We start from the raw sequence: 23946 nt of genomic DNA, 5'->3' as shown, positions 1-23946 counted from the left end.
ACGCACAGCTCTATACAAACAGACTTCTTTCTCCATATTTACAACATGGCAAGGAAGAAGAAAAGGAAAGAAAAAAAAGAAACAAAACATACTGAAGATGGAGTATACCTCTGAAATATATTTAGGGTAACTTTACTTTTTCAGGGAGCTTTCTACCACTATAATTATTGATCATTGAAATAACATTCACTTTCACACCTTTACCTTCCATATGATTCCGCCAAATTGGTTTTCCATTATTTTATAATACTAAATTGCCAACATCTCTCACAATCTGTACAAAACTTTCTGGACAATGCTTCTAAGACGCAAATAACAAAGAACAAATTCATGTCATTCAGTAGAGCATTGCCAAGGCTGCTGCAAAAAAGGTAGGCTCTCTCTACCGTGCTAGAAAGTTACTTACGCCTGAAAGTATCATGTACCTCTATAAGGCCACCATTCGCTCATGTATGGAATACTGTTGTCACATATGGGCTGGTGCATCTGCTAATTGTCTCTCACTCCTGGACAGCGTTCAAGAGAATCGCTAACCTGATAAGTCCTGAACTGTCATTTAAGCTTCAGTCTCTGTCCCATCGACGAAATGTTGCATCCCTCTGCCTGTTCTACAAGTACTTTAATGGTGAATTCCCTGACGAACTACAGGCACTTGTATCCCCTCGACGTAAATACCCCTGACAAACCCTACAAGCAGCTAAATCCCACCCCTTCACAGTAGAGATTCCTAGGTGTAAGAAAGCCTTCTACTCTATACTCGAATTGTTTCTTCCCCAGAACTGCTAGACTTTGGAACTCCCTTCCGGGATTCTGTTTTCCCAACTGTACTGACATGCAGAAGTTCAAGTGTAATGTGAACAAACATCTTGCTGCTCAACTCCCTTCATAATATCCATGCAACTTATGTCCCCGATAGTAGCCCTCTATTTCAAAGGTACACTCTGCCTTGTTTGGGGTGAAAATTGAATTAAAAAATTTTTTTTGAATTAAATAATAATAATAATAATAATAATAATAATAATAATAATAAAATGGTTTGAGTTTCAGCTATGCCAAATTCAAACTATATTAGGGTCCGCTATATAAATATTAATACTATTGGGAAAGATATGAACAGTCAGTCTTCTCTGCTATGTATAAAATAGCAACTTGTGTTCAAATGATTGCATACAATGAATATTTAATAGTATAAATTTTACTTCAGCATTTAGTAACTCACAAAAGGGTTAATATATCAATAAACAGTAAAAAAAAAATCATCCAATATAAAAAATTATACAGTCGGGTTAAACATTTATTTGCTTTTCGTTTCTGCTGTTTTTATTTTCGTTTGCTTTTGCACTTGTACAGAATCCAGACTTGTTAGTTTCATATGCCCTTACCTTGCATTCACATCTGATGAACTCTCCCTTTTTCTCCACATTTGAGTTCTCATCCGTCTCCACTGCAAGCCTGAAACTCAAGAAAAAGCTGAACCAAGACGAACATTAAACGCTCAACGGACTGCGGTCAACTTGCAACTCAGGACGCGGTCAACATTAGAAGGAGATCAGACAGATTCAGGTATCAAGAATTTAGACTACGCCCTTTTAATCCGGGAGATCGGAAAATGGCTGCATTCAATTACAGCCCTAATTATGTTTATAATTCGCGAGACGTTGTTACTATAGGGTCCATAGCATTACTGTGTGAACATTGCGATGCCAAGAAATAGACTCGTGAACCCCTAGGTATGTGTTGCAATAATGGAAAGATCCCAATTACCAATTCTTTGCTGATCAATCACAACCATTAAAAGATTCGCAAGACATTGTTACTACAAAAAAAAAAAAAAAAAAAAAAAAAAAAAAAAACAATGCTATTTAACCTATGAACAGACGGAACAAATAGATTCATACCTTTCTCAGATATCAGTTGATTTCAACGTACTTGATAAAAAAAAAAGAAAAAAAAAGATGTAACATGCAGCCGCAGTCGGGATTGAACTCACTACACGAATTTGTTGTGTAATTCAAATATTGTCCGTAGCTGAATGCTTGATGCTTCGCCAAGGCTATCAAGGGTATTTTTTATTTTTTATTTTTTTTAGTGACGCCATCACTAGATGGGTTGCCTACCACAGCTTAAGAGAAGCCCATCTACCCTAAAGAGAAGGTTGGACCACGCCATGTAAATGTAGTAACTAATATTTAAAAAAAAAAAAAAAAAAGGAGCCTTCAGGTCGCCCCCAGATATGGTCAATCACTTTACTTACTTTAACTAATACAAATTTAATCGTTTTCTTTTTCTTTCACATTTATCGTCATAAAATCAGATTATACTAGCATGGGTGCCCGGCATTGCCTGGGTGTTTGGAGGTGTATGTTGAGCAAAAAAATAAAAAAAAGAATGCTAGTAGGAAGGAGGAAGAGAACGTGAAAAAAAAAAAACGTGACGTCTTTGCTGTTACGACCACCGCCAAACCGGCAGTGACGTAGGTTTAAATTAAGGCTAGACAATCGAAAAGAGGGGATGACTTTCGAAAATATCGACGAAGAAAGCGACCCCTCCCTGTAGAAAAGTGCCCAGTTGAGGTTGAATAAATTAATGTTTTTAGCCAATTTTTCGGTATTTGTCGTCTGAAGGGTCGAGCTTCAAAACGATTCTGATCTTGTGAAAATCCGTCGCCTCTGTCGAAAGTTTTAAGCAGACATGCAAAGATACATACATACATACATTTATATATTTGTAGCCCAAATTTTCGACCCAAACCGATTAAAAAGCTTGCCCTATCTTGGAATACCCTTTATGTAAAATTTCAAATATTTAGACCAGAAATTGTCTGAGTAATTTGGTAGAGACCACATAGGTCAAATTTTTTTAAACTTTGACCCCTATTATGACCCCTTAACATTTATTGTTTTGGCCTCAAATCAAGTTATTAAGTTAGATCCATGTCCAAGGAACCTATATTTAAAATTTCAAGTGTTTGACCCGAAATTGTCGGAGGAGTTTGGTAGAGCTCTCAACGTTGACCCCTTGACAGCCAAATTTCTGGCCGAAAAATGGATTACAAAGATTTTCACAAAATTTCAGTATCCTGTATATCAAATTTCGAGCCTGTAGATTGAAAATTGACAGAGGTATTGCGTAGGGAAATGTACACAGACAGACACACACACACACACACAGACACTTTCACTTTTATAGATATATAGATAGATAATACAATATAGGATCAAGATTGTTTGATACCCGTGCAACAGCCAGTACGTCCGCTAGTAAGATGATAAATAGTAAAGTGATAAAAATCATTTTTTTTTTTTTAACTCATGTTCACCCCCTCCCCTTACAAAGCATATCGCCACTTGGACGTAAGGGGCTACTATTCGGGTTATCTAGGAAAGATCAACAAGATATTTGTTTATGCTACATTTAAACTTTTGGATATCAGTACAGCCAGGGAAGCAGGCAGCAGGAAGGGAACTCCAAAGTCTAGCTGTTCGAGGGAAGAAACTATTAGAATAGAAAGTTTTCTGGCATTTAGAGACATCAGAAGTGAAGAGGTGAGATCTTATTGCTAAGCGGGTTTGTCGAAATTTCTAACTTCTCCTTTCCTAACTCGGGCACTTTCCAACTTTCTGCCACCTACACCGAACGGTGTAGGTAATTCAATAAAATCATGTTGTTGTTGTTATAAACGAAAAAAATATTGAATTTCAAGTAAAGCAAATTGTATCTATGTAACTGTCATGCCTTAAATAGTAACATATCCCAAAATTACGAAAAACGATAAGGTAGAAAAATAATTATTAATAAAAAAAAATTAATTTGTAAATGAAGCGAAATCACTACTAAAAAAAAAGTTGACAGGGGAGATAATTAAGTTCTGTTACTTACGTCACGTGACAAACGTAATTCAAAATGTCGGACAGATTGTATCCCCCCCCCGCCATATAAACTTCATCGAAAACAGTTTTTCATTAATAATTATTTTTTTACCTCATCGTTTTCCGTAATTTTTGGATATGTTACTATTTGCGGCATGGCAATTATGTAGGCGCCATTTGTTTTATTTGAAATTCAATATTCTTTTCGTTTGTATAATATAGAAGCACCAAAAAAGGTTCTGTTTTGCCATTCGTGGGACGTTTTTCATTAAATGCTGCTAAAGCGACATCTCATATCTGTGAAATTTCCTGCGCGCCGTCCCGCTTAACATGCCAAAAATCATTCTCTGTGCGACGGCTGCGACGCCTCCCTAGGGGGGAAGTCTTTTTGCTGGTGTGTTGGGGAGAAGGGGGTGTTTATATTATGTTACTTTAAACTAGAGAAAATCTAAAGAGAGAGCAAAAAAAAAAAAAAAAAAAAAAATGATAACGGTGGACTTTCTCCTTCCATCCTGGCTGGGTAACACCCCCTTCCCTCGCGAAACTAATTCTGTTTTTTTTTTTGTTTATTATATATATATATATATATATATATATATATATATATATATATATATATATATATATATATATATATATATATAATATATTTTCTGGTTAAAAATAAAAATAAAAAAATGAGAAAACAGAGCAATCCCCCCCCACTCCAACTTTACCCCAACCCCCACCGAGTTGCAAAACGCCTGGTAAATCCAGGATTCCCTGGTTTCAACCAATAGCGCCTCAAAAAAAAAAAAAAAAAAAAAAAACACCACCCGCGTTTCTGACTGATAAAAACTAGAGGGTGGGGGGGGTGAAGGAGAATGCATGTAGGTAAAGTAAAGTACCCACCACCACCACTACTACTACTACTACTACTAATAATAATAATAATAATAATATAAAAAAAGATGATGATAACAATTGCATCTTATTCCCAACCAAAAGGGACAACTCCTCCACCCCTGCCGTTTACCCTCCATCACACTCAGCCTAAAACCTACTCGTATTACCATAACAACCGTTCGACCTCATTCACTTCCCCCAATTCAAACGGTTAGAAATTGTCAACAACTCCACATTTCCCGTTGTTGTGGCGGCGAACGACAGAACGACTCACAAAAACCACTGAAGTAACTTTCGCTCCCGGTTAGTGATCACATTTTCTTGTTTTTGTTCTTTTATACAGCAGGGGCGCGTACGTTGCATAATGCATCAAAGATTTCGGTGCTTGTTAAGATAGTGGGCAGACTTTTTGGTGCTAATGCAGAGATTGCAGAGACTGCCGCGTGCCGCGCTATTTTTAAAATCGTATTTTCAAGTTTAATTAAAGTTTTATGATATATATATATATATTTTTTTTATTCAATTGTAAGGTTAAAGTACAGAATAGGTACAAAACACCCTCCCCATGTTAAGAATGGCTTTTAAAATAATAACGTTATTATTTCAGCAGGGTTCAATAAGTGCACATGCACAAGTACCAGTAATATTTATGAAAAATTGAGTAAAATTGTATCTTTGTGTTTGTTAAAATAAAATAAACAGATCGATATTTTTTATGTTTTAAGCAAAAGCAATTTATAATTTACGCCGCTAAAGCACACATTTACCAAAACAACAGTACTTACTTGTTATGCCGAAAGTAGTAATTTATCCCAAAATTGCGAAAATTCATCGAGTAAAAAGTTATTTCTAGTTAAAAGTAATTTTTACGGAAAATTGGGAGAAAATTGCATTTCACATCGATGTAACCACCTTGAAGATTGCGAATACAGGGGACGTACGGATCTCCCTTTTCGACACTTTAATGGCGGACTTTTTAAAGACCATAACGATGGACTTTCTTTCTTTCTTTCTTTCTTTTTTTTTTTTAACTACAACCACAATAGCAGTTGGATGGATTTTCGTAATTTTGGGACATATTACTATTTTCGACATGGCAATTTAAATCAGTACTGTTGTATTTGCTTAAAACGACATATTAAAAAAAAACAAAAAACTATCTGTTGACTCTCTCTACAAGCACAGTATTTTTCTTAGATGTTATAAAGTGGACGGTGAAGAGTTCACACGCAGGGGACATAACTCGGAACGCATATTTTAGATTGCATTTTAATAGCGTCCAACTTTTGTACCTTATAGTTAATGAGTTGAAAATAAAAACTTATATAAAATACTGTAAGAAACCATGTTACCGTGACATATATTGGGTGGGTTTCTAACAGCATTTTGTAGATTTTTTTTTAGTTTTAACTCATTTTCCAAACTTCACATATTTAAGGGGTCAGCTCGCCATTTTTCTTGTTCGCACCTTTCGATAAACACTGCATGATTTTCGAACCGAATCAACGTTTTAAAGTGAGTAAAACAACTAAAAAAATTTCCAGGTAGGTAGAAGAGTAAATTATCTTGCCTTTGGTAACATTATTTGCTATATATTTTTTTATTGACCATTTTTTCGTACGCCTGTGGATTGTAAAACAACCCCTTATTATTATTTATTATTTTTATTTATTATTATTATTATTATTATTATTATTATTATTATTATATCATTATTATTATTATTGGCTCACAAGGAGCTTTCACACCGGTCATAAAGGATCTCTCCCTGAAAACAACTTGTGGTGTTCCCTGGAAGCTGGGTGACAAGTCTCCCCCGTTTTCTAGTACTCTCCACCTCTTCTGATATCATTTTCAAATTAATTTGCATTATCGCAACAGCCACTTACCATTGATTTCTCGCTAGCAGCAGCCATTGGTCGCCACTGGAATTTGAGTGGCAATAAGCCTCCCCAAGGTCCCAGTTCTCTTCACACTTGTCCAGCGGAGGTCTGGTCAGTGCTCTCTCCTCGTTATTTCCATCGCCCTTGACCCTTCTCGGCTATTTGGCATCATTCTTTGGGGGAGGAGGCAGTGATTGGGTAATTGGAGGGGATGGGGGACGGGATAGAGAACTTATGGATATGCATCTTCAATATTCTTGGTTCCATGTAACGCTTCTTCATGTTTTGTCCCTGCAGTAGCTTCTGTAGCCCGTGCATGTGGATCATGTGTGTTGGTTTCCACATTCAAGGGTTTTCCTTAATATTTCAGCTGTTTTTATTATTGTTATCCGTTGTGTTTTTCCAGTCATTCCTCTGATTCCAATTTCTCCCATTCTTTTTTCAAAGTTTTTTCAGAATTGTTCCTAGTGCTCCTACTATTATAGGTACTCTCTTGGTTTTTTTTATCATCCATATCCCTTCCAACTCTCTGGCTAGCTCTGTGTATTTGCTCCGTTTCTCATTTTCTTTGATATTCACCCTGTGGTCAGCTGGAACAGCAAAGTCTACGATTTGGCAGGACTTTTCTGTCTTGTTAATTATTACGACATCCCGTCTTCTTGCTTGAATGGGGTTATCCGTTTATATGTCCATGTTCCATAGGATTTTGTGATTCTCGTTTTCAAATACTGTTGCCGGCTTATGCTTGTACCATTTGTCCGCACATTCGAGATGCAGTTGTTTGCATAATTCTCAGTGTACTGCTTTTCCCAATTGGTTGTGTCTGTTCTTGTATTCCTTCTGGACCAGTTTGCTGCATTCACTTACTATATGGTCTATCGTTTCGTCTCTTTGTCCACAGAGTCTGCATTTGCTGTTTTCTTGTGTTTTGTTGATCTTTGCTTTGATGTGGTTGTTTCTTATCGAGTTATCTTGTGCTGCCGTTATTAGGGATTCAGTTTCTCAGTTTACGTGTCCTTTTCACATCCATGTCCAGGTGTTTTCATTATACTCATCTTTTGTTATCCTTGAGAATCTTGCGTGTAGTTGTTTCTCTTCCCATGTTTTGCATTATGTATTTTTCCAGTTTTTTTTTTTTTTTTTGGTGTCATTCACAAACTAGTGCCCTCCCGCCAGATTTTATTTTCGCGTAGAGTCGGTCAACATCGTCCTTCAGGTGTACTGCGTTGTGCATGGTCGTGAGTTTCCTAGTCTTTTGATCAAACTGTCTCAGTTCTATAGTCCACCCTATGAACGGCCCAGAGTCACTTACTAGTGATACTACCCATGTAGTTATACCTTTTTTATTAGGTTTCTGCTAAATAATTTAGTTTCCAGAAGTTTTCTTGTTCTCCTAAGGTATTCCTTTCTAATTCTCTTTTTCATATCTGTTGCTTTGATCGTGTCAGCTTCCAGAACTCCTAGGTATTTATAGGCGTCTTGTTCCCCTAGTGCTCTTTGGTTGGATAGTTCCATGCCTTCTGTCAGCTCCGGTTTTCCCTTTCTTATAACTAGCAGTGCGCACTTTTCAATTCCAAATTCCATTTGGATATCTTGGCTGAAGATCCTGGTAGTGTTAATTAGTGTCTCTAGCTTCTTTTTGGTCCTTGCAAAAAGTTTCAGATCGTCCATGTACATCAGGTGGTGCATTTTTTCCTCTTTATTAGAGAACTTGTATCTGGCTTAGCACTTTCTCAGAATATTATTCAAGGGCATCATGGCTATGATGAACAGTAATGGCGATAGTGAATCTTCTTGGAAGATGCCTCTTTGAGTGTTAATTTCTGTTATGTGTTGTCCATCAGCTGTCAATTCCAGTCTCCATGTTTTCATTGCATTTTCTATTACATTGGTGATCCCGCTTGGTATTTTTATACATTTTTAGGTATTCTATTATCCAGTCGATCCATGCCATGGCTAAATTCTTTCTCCTACTTTTAACCTCCTTTAGGATCTTTTGATCAACATATATAACAGGTCATGTGTTCCTCTTTTTTCCTTTTTTGCATCCTTTCTGTTCCTCAGGGAGAAGTCCATGATTATTCGGGGAGTGGTAAATTGTACTGTCAGTATCTTCCACATAGTGTGTAAGTACTCCAATCTTAGAGGATAGAAGATAATATTTTGACGTTAAGAGTAACTTATCTTGCATTTGGTAACATATAAATGTTACCAAATGCAAGATAAGTTACTCTTTTACATATTGGATAAGTGTTTTCGTGTTTTAACTCATTTTAAAGCGTTTATTTACTTTGAAATACAAGTGATGCCGAGTCTTAAGTTTAAACAAGAAAAAAAAAATAGTGACATTTATTGGGTGGATTTGTATCAGTATTTTATTTAATTTTCGATTTTTATGTGATTATCAATAAAAATACTTGTAGTAATCCACTAAATAAATATTACCGTGACATTTATTGGGTGGATTTCTGTCAGTATTGTGTTCTATTTTCGAGTTTTGAGCGATTGTCGAGACTCTAAAAGTGACCGCTCCATGTCGCCCTCTTTTATTTTTCATTTTAACTTAAACGTTCAGCACTATTTGTGCTTCAAACTTAATAAACGCTTTAAAATAAGTTAAAACACCAAAAACTTATCCAGGTAGGTAGAAGAATAACTTATCTCGCCTTTGGTAACATTTATGTGCGGCATATACTTTTTATTTAATTTTTTTTATTTTGTTTTGTTGACTATAGTAAAACATGTTCCTAATAATAATAATAATAATAATAACTATAAGTTCTCTACCCCCCCCCATCTCCACATTACCACATCACTACCCCATCCCCCGAATAGCCAAGTAGAGTCAAGGAGGAAGGAAAGACCGAGAAGTGAGCACTGACCAAACCTCTGCGGTATAAGTGCAAAGAGAACTGGGACCTTGGGAAGCTTATTGCCACTCAAATTCCAGTGAAGACTAATGGCCGCTGCCAACGAGAAATCAATGGCAAGCAGCTGTTGCGATAATTCAGATTTATTTGCAAATGTTATCGAAAGAGATGGAGAGTACTGGAAATTTGGGGAGACTTGTTGTCACTCAGATCCCAGGGAACACCACAGGCTGTTTTCAATGCGATCTTTGATGACCTGTGTGAAAGCTCCTTGTGAGCCAATAATAATTATCTATCTATATACTAACATCATAGTACCTTTAAACGTATGTACGTACGTGTGTTACGGTTTCCAGATTCTAAATAATTCGATCAGGAGATCGTATTTATTAAAAAAATAGAAGGTAATATTTTGACGTTCAGCTATATATAAAAACAAGTGAAGCATGCGTGGTCCCCCGTGAGTGCACAGCGAACGAGGCATAAAAAAAAAATGACTAAGTTCAGCAATTGACCCCCCCCCCTTCCATTTAGCCCCATAAGTCACCGGGGAACGTCAAATCCTGGTAAAAATGAACAAATGGTGAAGTTTTAGGCCTTAACATATGTAATTTTGAGTTCTGCACCATGCAAAAAAAAAAAAAAAAAATGACTAAGTCCATCATTTAGCCCCCCCCCGCCATTTAGCCCCAAAAGTCCCCGAAGCCTTAACATATTTAAATTTGAGTTCAGCACCATGTAAAACTGCTTAACAGACATACACAGAAAATTTTGGACAAATATGGTAAAATAGTCGCCAAACTTTCACAAGAAACACTCGTCTAGCTGTAAACACTATCAATAATTTCCCCCACTCTTTATCTGTGCCTAAACCTAAACGTAGATTCCATGAACAAAGCTTCTTTCTTAGAACTGCACGCCTGTGGAATTGTCTTCCGTTTTCCTGCTTTCCGGCTGACTACAATATGGTTGTCTTCAAGTCTAACGTAAATAAGTTCTTGATGAGCCATTCCATATAAGTTATCAAATTTACCAAATTTTCATTACTAATGATTACTATATTGACCAATTTCTACTGTACACTCTTTAACCCTTATCCTTGAGTGGCCTCTGGGCCTTGATAATGTGGTGATGCCTTTGTAAAAAAAAAAAAAAAAAAAAAAAAAGTCCCAAAAATGGAGTGTTTTTATTAGCCCTAAAAGAACCCCTGTGCTACAGACAAGCAAAATTATATAGAAATAAATCAGTTACAAGTTTTCAGAAAGTTTTATAAAAATCCAAGGCATCAATTTTTTTTTAATTTTTTTTTTTTTTTTTTTAATAAGCACAAAAGTGTCAATTTTAGCCATTTTAACCCAAGAGGCACCCCTAGGGGGCCAACCGGAGTTTTCCCGGAAAATCTGTTTGGCTACTTTTTTTACTCATATCATGTTTAATGTTTGTGCAAAATTTTAAAAAATTCCAAGGCGTAGTTATTGAGAAAAATGCGGACGGACAAACGGACAAGGGTGAATTTACAGGTCCACCCTCCTTTTGTCAGGGGACAAAAAAAAATGTATTTGGGTGCCATCAGCTAGAATCGAAACCGAAACTGTAGCTTTCAAATCCGATTCCTCATGACAACACTAGAAGATACACAAAGAAATCCTGCAGAAACAATTCTCCGTTGATTTGCACTTCCACGTCTGATACGGCTTTGCTTATACAGGGCAGAATGATAAAATTGTTGCACAAGAAAAGATGACATGATTCCATTTCCGTTTGATGAAAACCCAGTTCTTTCTTTTTTCTTTTTCTTTTTTTTTTTTTTTTTCATCTACTAGTTGGCCAGATATGTACGAATTCCAACAGCGATAGGAGCCTTCTATCATGTCTTAAAGTGGCACAATGTTCAACAAGCGAGATCGGAGATGCGCCACTGTAGAACTCATGCTCTCTACCGATCCAAGTTATGACAACAGGACCATTGCCAGCACCCTTAAAATGAATTGCTGGATTGCCACAAATAACAGGGACATGCCCAGGATGATGAAAAAAAAGTTTCCGGCCAAGGTTATGGTCTTTGGTGTGGTTTCAAGTGAGGGTCACATCATGCCACCTTACATCTTCGAAATCGGCTTGAAAATCAACACCCAAGTGTACCTGGATGTGCTGAAGAGCGTGGTGACCCCCCCCCAAGCGCAATCAAGTGGCCGCTGGGAGATCCTGGTTGTGGCAGCAGGACTCAGCGCCGGACCATAAGTCCAAAGTGACCCAGACAGACGTCTGCGACAATCAGTCTGCGTTACCGTTTTTTTAAAAGGTTGTTTGCTTGTGGCAAATTGAAACCGGTTCCGTTAAGTTTTCTTGTCATCACTTTGTTTGTCCACTTGCAATTCTTATTCGCTTTGGGACATATTTTTTTTTAAGTGCCGTTCTTAACGGATTAAAAGTAATATCTTTAATTGTAAAAAGAAAAAAAAAAAATTTTTTTTCAAATCCATTCGGTTTCTTTTTGTGTTTGCGTGCATATGTCGACAGGAAGTTTGTTTTTACTAAAACAGATGACGGTTTGGCTATTGGGGATTAAGGTCTTTTTCTCGGCTCAATAATAATAAAAATTAATTTTTCTCTATCTCTACAATTATAGAAATGCAACGTTGTCTGTGTGTGTGAGTTCGTTCCTTATAGACTCCAAAACGGCTGAACAGATTTTCTTTAAAGTTTACATAACTTTAGTGCATAAGTCTGGAAGTGATCCTAGTTAAGTTTTGTCCCAGAAAACCCCTGATAATGACCGATAATCGAAAGCGTTATTTTAATTTATCTATCATTGGTAAAGCCATTTTTTCCATGTTGTCGCTTAGCAATAATCATAGAACAATGCCATGTGAAAATTCTACTGTGGGTAAGTTGATAGCGTGTTTTTTTTTTGTTTTTTTTTTTTGCATGACGTGGTCTGTAGTAAATTTCTTAATTTGTTTCCATTAATTGCAAAGAATTTTATAAGACTTGAAAATTTACGTGTTTTTTTTTTTTTTTTTTTTTTTTTTTTTTTGCAAAAAGGTTCAAACCCTGCGTGTAAAGTTCTTAATGTTTATTTACTTATTTTTTTTCGTTAACTGGAAAGAAGTTTATATAAAATAATTTTATAAAAGAAACAGAAGGTTCTCTAGAGTGCGATGTAGAATAACATATTTTTTTTAACTAAGTTACTGCATGGAGGCATGTGAAACTTCATCCCGGTTGATTTCACGGATTTCAATGACAATAAAAAATATGGGAGTGTGAAATATTCGTTGATAATCATTCAATCCCGGTGAACGTTGGGTCTCCCTACTAGTACATCAACTTATATACGCAACCAATTTTTCATCTACAGACTTGAAATTACGTCTGAATAGCATATATGCTATTCAGACGTGTGGAAAACTTTTTAATCGGCTTTCATCCAGAAAAAAGGGTTGCTAAGAGGTAAAAATGACAAAATTAGTACATGGAGGTCATAAGTTTTATCTGTTCGTCAACTGTTTGAATGGTTCACATTACAGATTCATTATGTTGAGAATAAATCGGTTTAAAAAAAACATGTGTTAAAGATCATGTCAAGCTTGCTTAATGGTTATCGTACTTGACTCACTTTTTTTAGGTTTTGATTTCGATCTCAGTTCGAGTATTTTTTATTTTTTTTTTTACTTACAAGAAGTGAACTGTTTAAAAAAAACAACATAATACTCGCATGCGCATATTTCAGTTTCTTTGCGTTTTTTTTTTTACTTCAGTTTGTTGGGGGTTATTTTGGTGATGACACTTCTCAACCTATATACCTAACGAATTTTGGATCTACAAACTTGAAATTTTGGTACATAGGGTATTCAGACATGTGAAAAACTTTTTAATCAATTTTTATTCCCCCCCCCCAAAAAAAAAAATAGGCTGCTAAGAGGTCAAAATTGAAAAATTGGTTCGCGGGGAATCATCGGATTTTTATGTTTGGCAACTTTTTCACGACTGTGCTTGCGCGAATCGTTCACATGACAGATTACTTATGTTTAGAATAAGTAGGCATGCAAACACTTTTTAAAGAGCGTGGCAAGCTGGCCTAATGGTTATCGTAGTTGACTCACTATTTTTCAGGTTTGTTGCCGATTTTTACTTCATTTTTTTTTTTTTTTAAAGAAATGTAATATTTCTTTTGTCAGTCTGTCTGCTATATATATATATATATATATATATATATATATATATATATATAAGTTATAAAATATATATGACAATTAAGCTACACAGAATATTCCGCGTTTCATCCAGCCTGATGAATCCTAGCGTGGATGAAACTCAGAATATTCTGTGTAGCTTAAAGTTGTAGTAAGTACTTAAAGTTTACGCATAAAATTATACTTTCGTATATTAATTTATGTGATTAAATGAAGAAGTCATATATTATATATATTCTCAGAAACTTCTCGACCAATTTGGCTGATATGTTTTTATAGGCCTTTGTAAAAGTGTAGCGAGCTAAGTATTATTGTTACATAGAGTTATCATTGAAGTTATCACTAGGGTTATCATAGAGGGGCACCAAATTGACGTTTGGTGTATAACAGAAAAGGGGAGGACCATAATTGTATTTGTTGTCATGGAATGATTATTATTAGCATGAAAGGAGATTATGCGTGTCATAAAAGAATTCCGTGGGCGTATGATCGTCTAGTTTCATATGCGGTTGTGTGTGTCCATATCTAATTGTTCATATGCTTTTGTGTGTGTGTGTTACATGATATTTCTTCGACATATCTTACTTCATGTGTCGTCGATGTTGATCCATCTGGAATTCATCTTCTCTTGGATGGAGACTGGTACCTGTTAGACGAAGATTTATCACCCCAAGACGATGAATTGATTTTATAGTTTTTTTATTTACCTTCCAGATGTCGACACAGAATATGGAAGTGAATCTTGCTTGCTTTGAACACGTCAGCGTCCCCCACCCCCAGTGAAGGGGAGGGAACAGCTATTAAGCCGTCCGTCTTCTTCAAAGTCCAAATCCAGTCTCACAGATCTAGCCAACCTGACCACGTCAAGCATACGTAATTTGGTCAGCTGACCCTCGGTTCTGGTAAACGTGTCTACACTCCACGTTTACTCACCTCTCTCTCTCTTTCTCTCTCTCTCTCTCTCTCTCAATCCATTCTGTAACATTATGATATCCGTTTAATGCTACTAAATATTTACTAGTTTATTGTGTTCCTGTTGTATTTGTGTTGCATTAATTTCTTAAAGTTATATTTAAATAATAATTTTCCATTGTGCGGACTTTCTCAATTTGAAGTTATTTTTTTTTAAATTGACGTGAACACTAGAATATTTCAATTAAAAGTCAAATATGAACAGGTAAAATCATAGAGGAATAAAAAGCGAATCAAATCACGGTTGTTTAAAACTGAAATGGCGACGTCGCTTTTGACGATCACGTATGAGTAACGCAAACTCTATGGCAAATTGGATTATGGAAGATGCATAAAAGAAAGCAGTAAAAGGATACGATCGGCGAGTTGAAAGCGTGTTATGAGAACGGACGTGTGTATTATCAGGATTATTGAAGCTTCTTTCTTAGAACTGCACGCCTGTGGAACTCTGTTCCGTCTGCCTGCTTCCCTCCGGACTACAACTTGGATGTCTTCAAGTCTAATGTTAACAAATTCATAATGAACCGCCCCCTTAAGTAAACACTTCATAAAATCTCCTCACTAATGTAATGTACTCGCAATAACCCTTATCCCTGAGTGGCTTCCGGGCCTTTATAAGTGGTGATCACTGTGTAAAAAAAATTAAAAAAAAAAAAAGCTTACTAAAAAGATTGTAGGCGGGACAGAACACAAATTCATAACTTCATTGAAATCAATTTTCAAACTAGATTTCTTTAGAAGAAATGATTTGCTGAAATTTTATTATCTCCCTTGTCCAGTTTAACATAAAATTATTCTTTTTTATCCATAAGAGAGAAAAGCTATCTTTAAGATCGGATTTTTTTTTTCGATTTTCGATACATAAAAGATGAATTTCTGTACAAAACCTATCTTAGAACACTGCCAGACATATAACATAAATTGTGTGAAATTTGCAGAAAGTAGGTTCAGCCATTTCGGAACCTATGAGAAAGGAACGCGCATACACACTAAGTGAATTTTATATAATAGAACTTTTTTTCGTTTTTTTTTTTTTTTTTACAAAATAGTCACCACTTATTAAGGCCGGCATACCACTTGAGGATAAGGGTTAGTGCGTGTAGGTTAGTCATTGAGGCAAAAGCATAGTAATCGTTAGTAGTAGAAATTTGGTATAATCAGATTATTTAAGAGGACGATTTAACAAGAGCTTGTTTACATTGGACTTGAAGACGAAAATATTGTAGTCAGCTGGGAAGTAGACCAGAAGAAACAGTTCCACAGGCGGATAGTTCTGGGAAAGAAACAGTGTTCATGGAATCCACATTTAGGTTTAGGCACCGAAAAAGTGTTTTCATGACCAAGAGTTGTAAACATGGCTATATTATAATTTTTTTTAACAGAGAAAAATAGTTTGCTTGAAGCATTGCTGGTAAATAGATATGGAAGAGTATAAGAAGGCTATAGCAATGCAGGGAACAGGCTGTACTATTGCTGTGACGTATAAACAAAAAAGGACAAACGAAGGTCTTTTTTGTTTTTGTTATTTTATTTAACTTCGTATATCCATTTATTTTTCAAGATGATCACAATACAAATCAGTAAATATGAACTTACTGTTTGATGTAACCGTGTTGGTGGAGGTATTATAATATTTCGAGAAAATCGACTTTTTTTAAAAGAAAAGGGGGATAAATAAAAACATAAGCGATGTCGCCATTTCAGCTATTTTTATTGTTAATAGCAATTCAGTCCAGCTTTGTTCAGGTCCTATGTACTCTTCATAACTTTATGTGTGTGTGTATATATATATATATATATATATATAAGTTTGACTTGTGTCCAGGTAACCTACATCTAAAATTTCAAGTGTTTAAACCCAAAATTCGCGGAGGAGTTTAGTGGAGTCTGCAAAGGTCAACTCTTTCAACTTGGACCTTTTGCAGCCAAATTTTCACCCAAAAACTGATTTAAAAAGCTTGCTGCATGTCTGAATACCCTTTATGTAAAATTTCAAATGTTTAGACCCAAAATTGGCTGAATAGTTTGCTAGAGACCGCAAAGGTCAAATCTTTTTAGGTTTGATCCCTTGGTAACCAAATTTTCGGCCAAAAACAGATTTAAAAGCTTGCCCTATGTCTGAATACACGTTAGGTAAAAAATTTAAATGTTTAGACGAAAAATTGACTGAGAGGTTACAGCTTTGTTTTTTTTTAATTTAACCTTTCAGTCATTTTTGGTCTAAATATTTTGACCCCTTAATATTTACTGTTTTCGGCTCAAATCAGGTTAAAAAGTTTTATCCATGTCCAAGGAACCTACATCTAAAATTTCAAGTGTTTAGACCTAAAATTGGCGAAGGAGTTTGATAGCGTTTTGAAAATCAAATCTCAAGTCTGTAGACTGAAAATTGACATAGTAATTTGGTAGGGAAATGTACACAAACGGACAAATTCACTTATATATATATATATATATATATATATATATATATATATATATATATATATATATATTATATATATATATTTTAATTATTTTTTACAATAATAATTAAATACCTACAGACACTAGTGTTTCATCCTTTCGGGAATCTTCAGTGCAGGGTGTCACGATTAATACCAGTCGAACGATTCGAACCCCGCAACATGAAACATCTCTGGCTCGATTAGCGGAGACCTAGCCATTAACCGCGTGAAATAACGTTGAATTTAAACATCTTAATTTTAACTGTTCATTTACGTCAGTCAGACAGTGATCTAATCGTTATACGATGATCTATGAATAAGAGCTAAATTGACCGACTTTTAATTCAACTGGAAGTGCTCAATGATCAGAAACGAATTTCTTAAAGGGGCTGTCATAATTATTTTGTACTATAATAATTAATTATATATATATATATATATATATATATAAGTGAAAATAGATATATAAACTTTTTCCTTAAGCAAAAGAACACAACATCCATGCTACGATTTTCCCTAAAAGAAAAAAAATTTTTTTTCAAACATATCTATTATAATCTGGAGATATAGCTTAGTGGTAGAACATTTGATTACGGATCGAATGGTCCCCTGTTCAAGCCCGGGTGTATCTCACCATTTTATTTTAATTATTTCTTATTAGTGAGTTCAATTTACGATAAAAGAAGCGGAACCATTTAAAATCGCCGCAAATTATTTCTTTGTTTGCATATTTTAGAAAATAAACATTAATCAAAAGTGACTTTTCCAAGCTCAAGTATCAGCTGACGTGATATTATAAACAAACAAACAGACAAAATTTGATGAACGACATTGTTGTGTCGTGGAACAACAGTGAAAATAAGAACAATCAAGTCGAGGTTCGGTTAAGGAACAAGTGTATTAACAATAATGTACAAAGATAGGAAAGCGTGTATATCTGCTGGGCACTCGGCTAGCAGTTGAAGTGCAGTCGCATCTCTCTCACCGGTGTTGGAATTACTAGCGCTATTTATAGTGCTAATCGGTGTAAATTCCTCTGTTCAAGGAAGGCCGGTATAACAGACATTATCATCTTCTTATTATTATTATTATTACTACTACTACTACTACTACTACTACTACTACTACTACTATTACCACCACCACCACCCATCCATCCATCCATCCATCCATCCATTTATTTTTTATTTTATTTTAAAAAAAGTTTTTGCGAATTAGTCCAGCGGGCAAATTATTCCTCGTGATACATAATATCCAAGATTGGATTGATTAGAAATGGCAAACACAGAAAGGTTTCTAATAAGAACAGTACGAAAAAGACAAATGAGATTCATGAGTCATGTCTACAGAATAGAACAGATTAGTTTGACGAGAAATATCGTAGGTAGAAGCAGAGGACGATAGCGAGAAACATACGTTGATCGTGCAGTGGAAGCATGCTGGGCCCATAACCTCTAGAAGTGTAAACCATTTTGAGTTTCAGATGGTTTGCTGTTACACACATGTCCTGGGAGGTGACTTGTTTGTAGTAGACAGTTCCACAGAACAAAATATTCTTACCGTGTCGAAACCCGGGAAAAGAACATGTGAAATTGCTCCAGAAAAGGTTTAATATTTATGAAGCAATTCTGGTTTCTGATTGGTTGGTAGCAGAACGTGAATTAATTTCATTCGTCAGTTCTTAACAGCATCGTTTATAAATAGAATCGTCCGACTGTGTGGGATCATCCCCCATTAAAAACACTGTTTTGATGGGATGTGCCTCCTAGCGGCTTCGGCTGCAGGGAGACAGGGTAGTACACGTCAAGGATTCGTCACTTGACACTCAGCCCAATAGGTGAGGGTCCGGGAACCGGCCCAGCACCTGTTGGACTGAGGTACACTGCCTGGGTAATACCTAGGAGGTCCACCCTCCCAGGCCTTACCACCGGGCTTTCTGGTGGGGCAAGTTTATTGCTTGCTGCCTGAGGCGCCCTGACCGGGGAATGCCGACGGGGTTACTCAGGCAATTTTTAAAATTGCAGGAGTGCCCCTCCTTTAGGGGAGCCTGCGGGGTTCCCACTTTCCAGCCTTGTGCTACATAATGCTGAGGTGGGTAGCATTTAAATAACTACCCCATTAAAAACACCAAAATATTGCAACAGTCTGAGCAACAATGAATTCATGAATGCCGAGAGAGAGAGAGAGAGAGAGAGAGAGAGAGAGAGAGAGAGAGAGAGAGAGACATAGCCATCAATCCCTTGATGATGAGGAGAGGATTGATCCTATAAAAATACATACGCAATTTGCATAAATTAAAATATCACGTTTAAGCGCATTGATTGTGATGATGATGATGACGACGATGTACAATACCATACAATCATTCTTCCATTATCTAAATGTATATTCCATGAACAAAGTTTCTTTCTTAGAACTGCACGCCTGTGGAACTCTCTTCCGATTGCCTGCTTTCCAGCTGACTACAATCTGATTGTCTTCAAGTCCAACATAAACAAGTTCTTGATGAACCGTCCCCTTAAGTAATCTAATTTACAAAATTCCCACTACTTATGTTTACTACGCTATAATCACATTGCCATTAATCCTTATCCTCGAGTGGCCTATGGGCCTTGATAAGTTGTGATCCCTGAGTAAAAAAAAAAACAAACTTTGCACTAAAAATATTCCCAGACTGCTTGAGGAAATTGTTTATTTGTACAAGGCTTCGTGTTTTGTCAGCAGGTTTACGTGAGTGGGTGGAGGAGTGAGGGAAGGGGAGTAAAACAGCTACGGGTGGGGGTGGGAGGCGTCCCTCGTTGTCTTAAAGTCCCTCTTTGTCACTGACCTGCTTTTCATGCAGCACGGAGGTTGTGTGATACGATATGGTCAGGCTCTGATGACTCTGAAATTTATTACACAGCATGCAGAAAGACATATATATATATATATATATATATATATATATATATATATATATATATATATATATTAGTAATTTATAAAATATATATGGCGATTAAGCTACATATATATTTTATAAATTACTAACTAGCTCTACCTACGTATTGAGCACTTTTGAAGTAAATACTTAAAGTTTACGCATAAATCTATACTTTCATATATTAAATTTATGCGAATAAATGAAGTAGTTATATAAGGGAGTAGTCACCAACAATGTGTATTTGTTAACATTATTTTATTATTCCGTGTCTTGGTTTTTCATTGAGAATTATGTTTGGATCATTGTAATAATGTTTTTAAGTCATTGAAATCGTTTTTACGCTCGTTTCAGACGTTCTGTAGAGCGTCCTCGTCAGAAATTATTTTCAAATGTGTTGGAGATGTAAAAATGGCAATTTTCGTAGTTCATTTGAAGTTTTTTCCAAGGGGTGGAGGCTTGTACAGACCGTCTGAAACGCGCGTAAAAACGATTTCAATGATTTAAAAACATTATTACAATGATCCAAACATAATTCTCAATGAAAAACCAAGACACGGAATAATAAAATAATGTTAACAAATACACATTGTTGGTGACTACTCCCTTATTTAAATATGAATCTTTCTTTCGTTGGAATTTCTTAACCTATTTTATATATATATATATATATATATATATATATATATATATATATATATATATATATATATATATGGCGATTAAGCTACACTGAATATTCCGCGTTTCATCCACTCTAGGACTCCTCAGGCTTATGCACATAAGCCTGAGGAATCCTAGAGTGGATGAAACGCGGAATATTCAGTGTAGCTTAATCGCTATATATATTTTATAAATTACTAACTAGCTCTGCCTACGTATTGAGCACTTTTGAAGTAAATACTTAAAGTTTACGCATAAATTTATACTTTCGTATATTATTTTTATGTGAGTAAATGAAGTATACGTATATATATGTATATGATTAGTTTTTTTTTTTTTGGGGGGGGGGAAGAAATCCAGCAGAGTGCTCAATTAAAAGGAAAATACGAAAAATAAGAGCGTATTTATGTTTTGTATTTTGTGTACAGAAAGTTATTAGATGAGATAAGTCATTGGTACCGTCGGTTTCAAGTCCGATGATTAGGATCGTTTAAGATATCCGTATCAAGCTCTCTTCAGCCAATACTCATCTCTTTTTTTGCTGAAGAGAGCTTGATATGGATATCTAAAACGATCCTAATTATCCGGCTTGAAACCGACGGTACCAATAACTTATCTCATCTAACAACTTTCTGTACACAAAATACAAATATATATATACTAGCATTTCAGCCCGGCGTTGCCCGGGTGTTTGGAGGTGTATGCTGAGCAAAAAAAAAAAAAAAAAGAGTAAATTTTTTTTTAATTTGACCCCTATTATGACTCCTTAAAATTTATAGTTTCGGGCTCAAATCACTTTATTAAGTTAGATCCAGGTTCAAGGAACCTATATCTAAAATTTCAAGTGTCTAGACCCAAAATTGTCGGAGGAGTTTGGTAGAGTTCTTAAAGGTCAAATCGTTGAAATTTGACCCCTTAACAGCCAAATTTCTGGCTGACACCCGTCACATCGATTTTCCCAAATCTCAGTACCCGGTATTTCAAATTTCGAGTCTATAGACTAAAAATTGACAGAGTTGTTGAGTAGGGAAATGTACACAGACAGACAGACAGACACGTTCACTTTTATATATATATATATATATATATATATACATATACATATATATATATATATATATTATTTTTGCAAAAATGAAGACAAAAAATGTAGAATGAGAACATAATATGGTGTATTTCTTTATGCGTTACATTTGTTGTTGCTGTTGTTTTTTTTTTTAACCATTTGGAAAAATTTAAACATTATATTATTTTAAAATATTCCAAAAATAGCTACTCTTCAGACGCTAAAATACATTCGTCATATTTATATGAATATATTTATAATCCTTATTTTAAGGGATCAAGCAGTAGGACTCGCCTCTTTCCCATCCTTATTAATAATAAAAATAGGATGACGAACGGATGATGCTGAGTTAAACAGAGCTGAAAAGGGAAAAGATAACGAAATACGAACGTCTTATGTATGACATGAAAAAAGAAACTGGAATCTTAGGAAGATCTCTATCATTCTAGTTATCATAGGAGCAACTGGACTCATGAAACATAATTTCAAAAACAATGTGGCAAATATACCTGGTGAGCCAAGTGCAAGAGAGATTCAAACATTTGCACTTCAAGAGACGATTAGAATTTTAAAAAAGATCTCTCGGTTGGAATATATAAGATTAGCTGGCAGCACAACATTGCACGATCATACGATATTCTTAAACATGATATTTTAATTCATGCAGATTGCGTATGTATTATTATAGAATCAATCCTCTATTGAGTATTATATACTAGCAGGACCTGTTAACCATCGTTGCCCAGTCATACAATACGCTTAAACATGATATTTTAATTTATGCAGATTGCGTATGTATTATTAAAGAATCAATCTTCTATTGAGTATTATATATTATGAAGAATAATTTGCCCAATGGACTAATTCACACACACAACAAAAAAAAAATAAGAATAATAATAATGTCGTTCATCAAATTCCATCCGTGTTCGTTTATAATATCACGTCAGCTGATATTTAGGCTTCACACACACACAGTAACTTTTATATAATAATATAAGTGGTTTTTGTTTTGATTTTTATGTCTATGTCTCGGAGAACCGGTGTTTTTCTTAGAAAGTCGCCCATTTTTTATTTGGACGTATTATTTATTTATTTATTATTTTTTAAAACAGTAATCTACGGACACGCGTGTTTTGGAGCCTTACTCCTCTTCAGCGTAGCTTGACTGTTGGTAAGATTCGAACCTTGGACCTTATGCATTTCAGTCCAGCGTCCTAATCCACTGCGCTATGTTGCCATAGACAATTTACTGCTTCGTTTTTATCGTTCATCTGTTTAAAAAATAATAAATAAATAATAATAATATAGATATAGATATGACGGATGAATTTCTGGCAACAAACTGATAAAAAAAAATTAAAGATGAGTAAAGGAGAACATGGGGAATAACCGAATGTACACATATCAAGGTAATGGCTGAAACCTTAGTTAATGATCTCCGTTCTGCAGTGGATTAAGACTAAGCGGAAGTAACGTGGGCTTATTTAGAATTGCACTTATTTAAAAACAAAAATACAGAAGAATCTTTATGATGTACGTACTCGTCATGGAAAGAAGATGTCATATTCTAAAAATCACGTAAATTTATTAAGTACTTTTTATATTTTTTTTAAACTAATAAAAACAAAAGGTGCATATTAAGAATTACACTTATTTAAAAACAAATATACAGAAGAATCTTTATGATGAACGTACTCGTCATGGAAAGATGTCATATTCCAAAAATCATAAATTTATCAAGTAGTTTTATTTTTCTATATTTTTTTTAACTAATAAAAATAAAAGGTACATATTCAGTATTGCACATTGATAAACAAAAATACAGAAAAATCTTTACGATGTACGCACTCGTCATGGAAATATGTCATACTCCAAAAATCATGTAAATTGATCAAGTAGTTTTTATTTTTTATTTTTTTTAACTAATAAAAATAAAAGGTACATATTCAGTATTGCACATTGAAAAACAAAAATACAGAAAATCTTTACGGTGTACATACTTGTCATGGAAATATGTCATACTCCAAAAATCATGTAAATTGATCAAGTAGTTTTTATTTTTTTAACTAATAAAAATAAAAGGTACATATTCAGTATTGCACATTGAAAAACAAAAACACAGAAAAATCTTTACGGTGTACATACTCGTCATGGAAATATGTCATACTCCAG

The 23946-nt window shown here is 35.1% G+C and overlaps 1 protein-coding gene across 1 annotated transcript in view; it reads left to right on the top strand.

Moving 5' to 3' along the window:
* The first annotated feature begins 4583 nt into the window (after window positions 1–4583).
* LOC145268613 (neuronal acetylcholine receptor subunit alpha-10-like) overlaps window positions 4584–23946 on the top strand; it is a 106299-nt gene continuing 86936 nt past the window's right edge. The window contains exon 1 of the mRNA XM_080124082.1: window positions 4584–5057. The gene's annotated coding sequence lies outside the window, so the exon portion shown is untranslated. The remainder of the gene's footprint in view (window positions 5058–23946) is intronic.

The sequence above is a fragment of the Euprymna scolopes genome, chromosome 44 (assembly GCF_053919585.1).
Source record: "Euprymna scolopes isolate OS-2025 chromosome 44, ASM5391958v1, whole genome shotgun sequence".
In the NCBI taxonomy this organism is placed as follows: Eukaryota; Metazoa; Mollusca; class Cephalopoda; order Sepiida; family Sepiolidae; genus Euprymna; species Euprymna scolopes.
The sequence above is the reverse complement of the archived record's forward strand: the minus strand, read 5'-3'. Positions and strand labels throughout refer to the sequence as shown.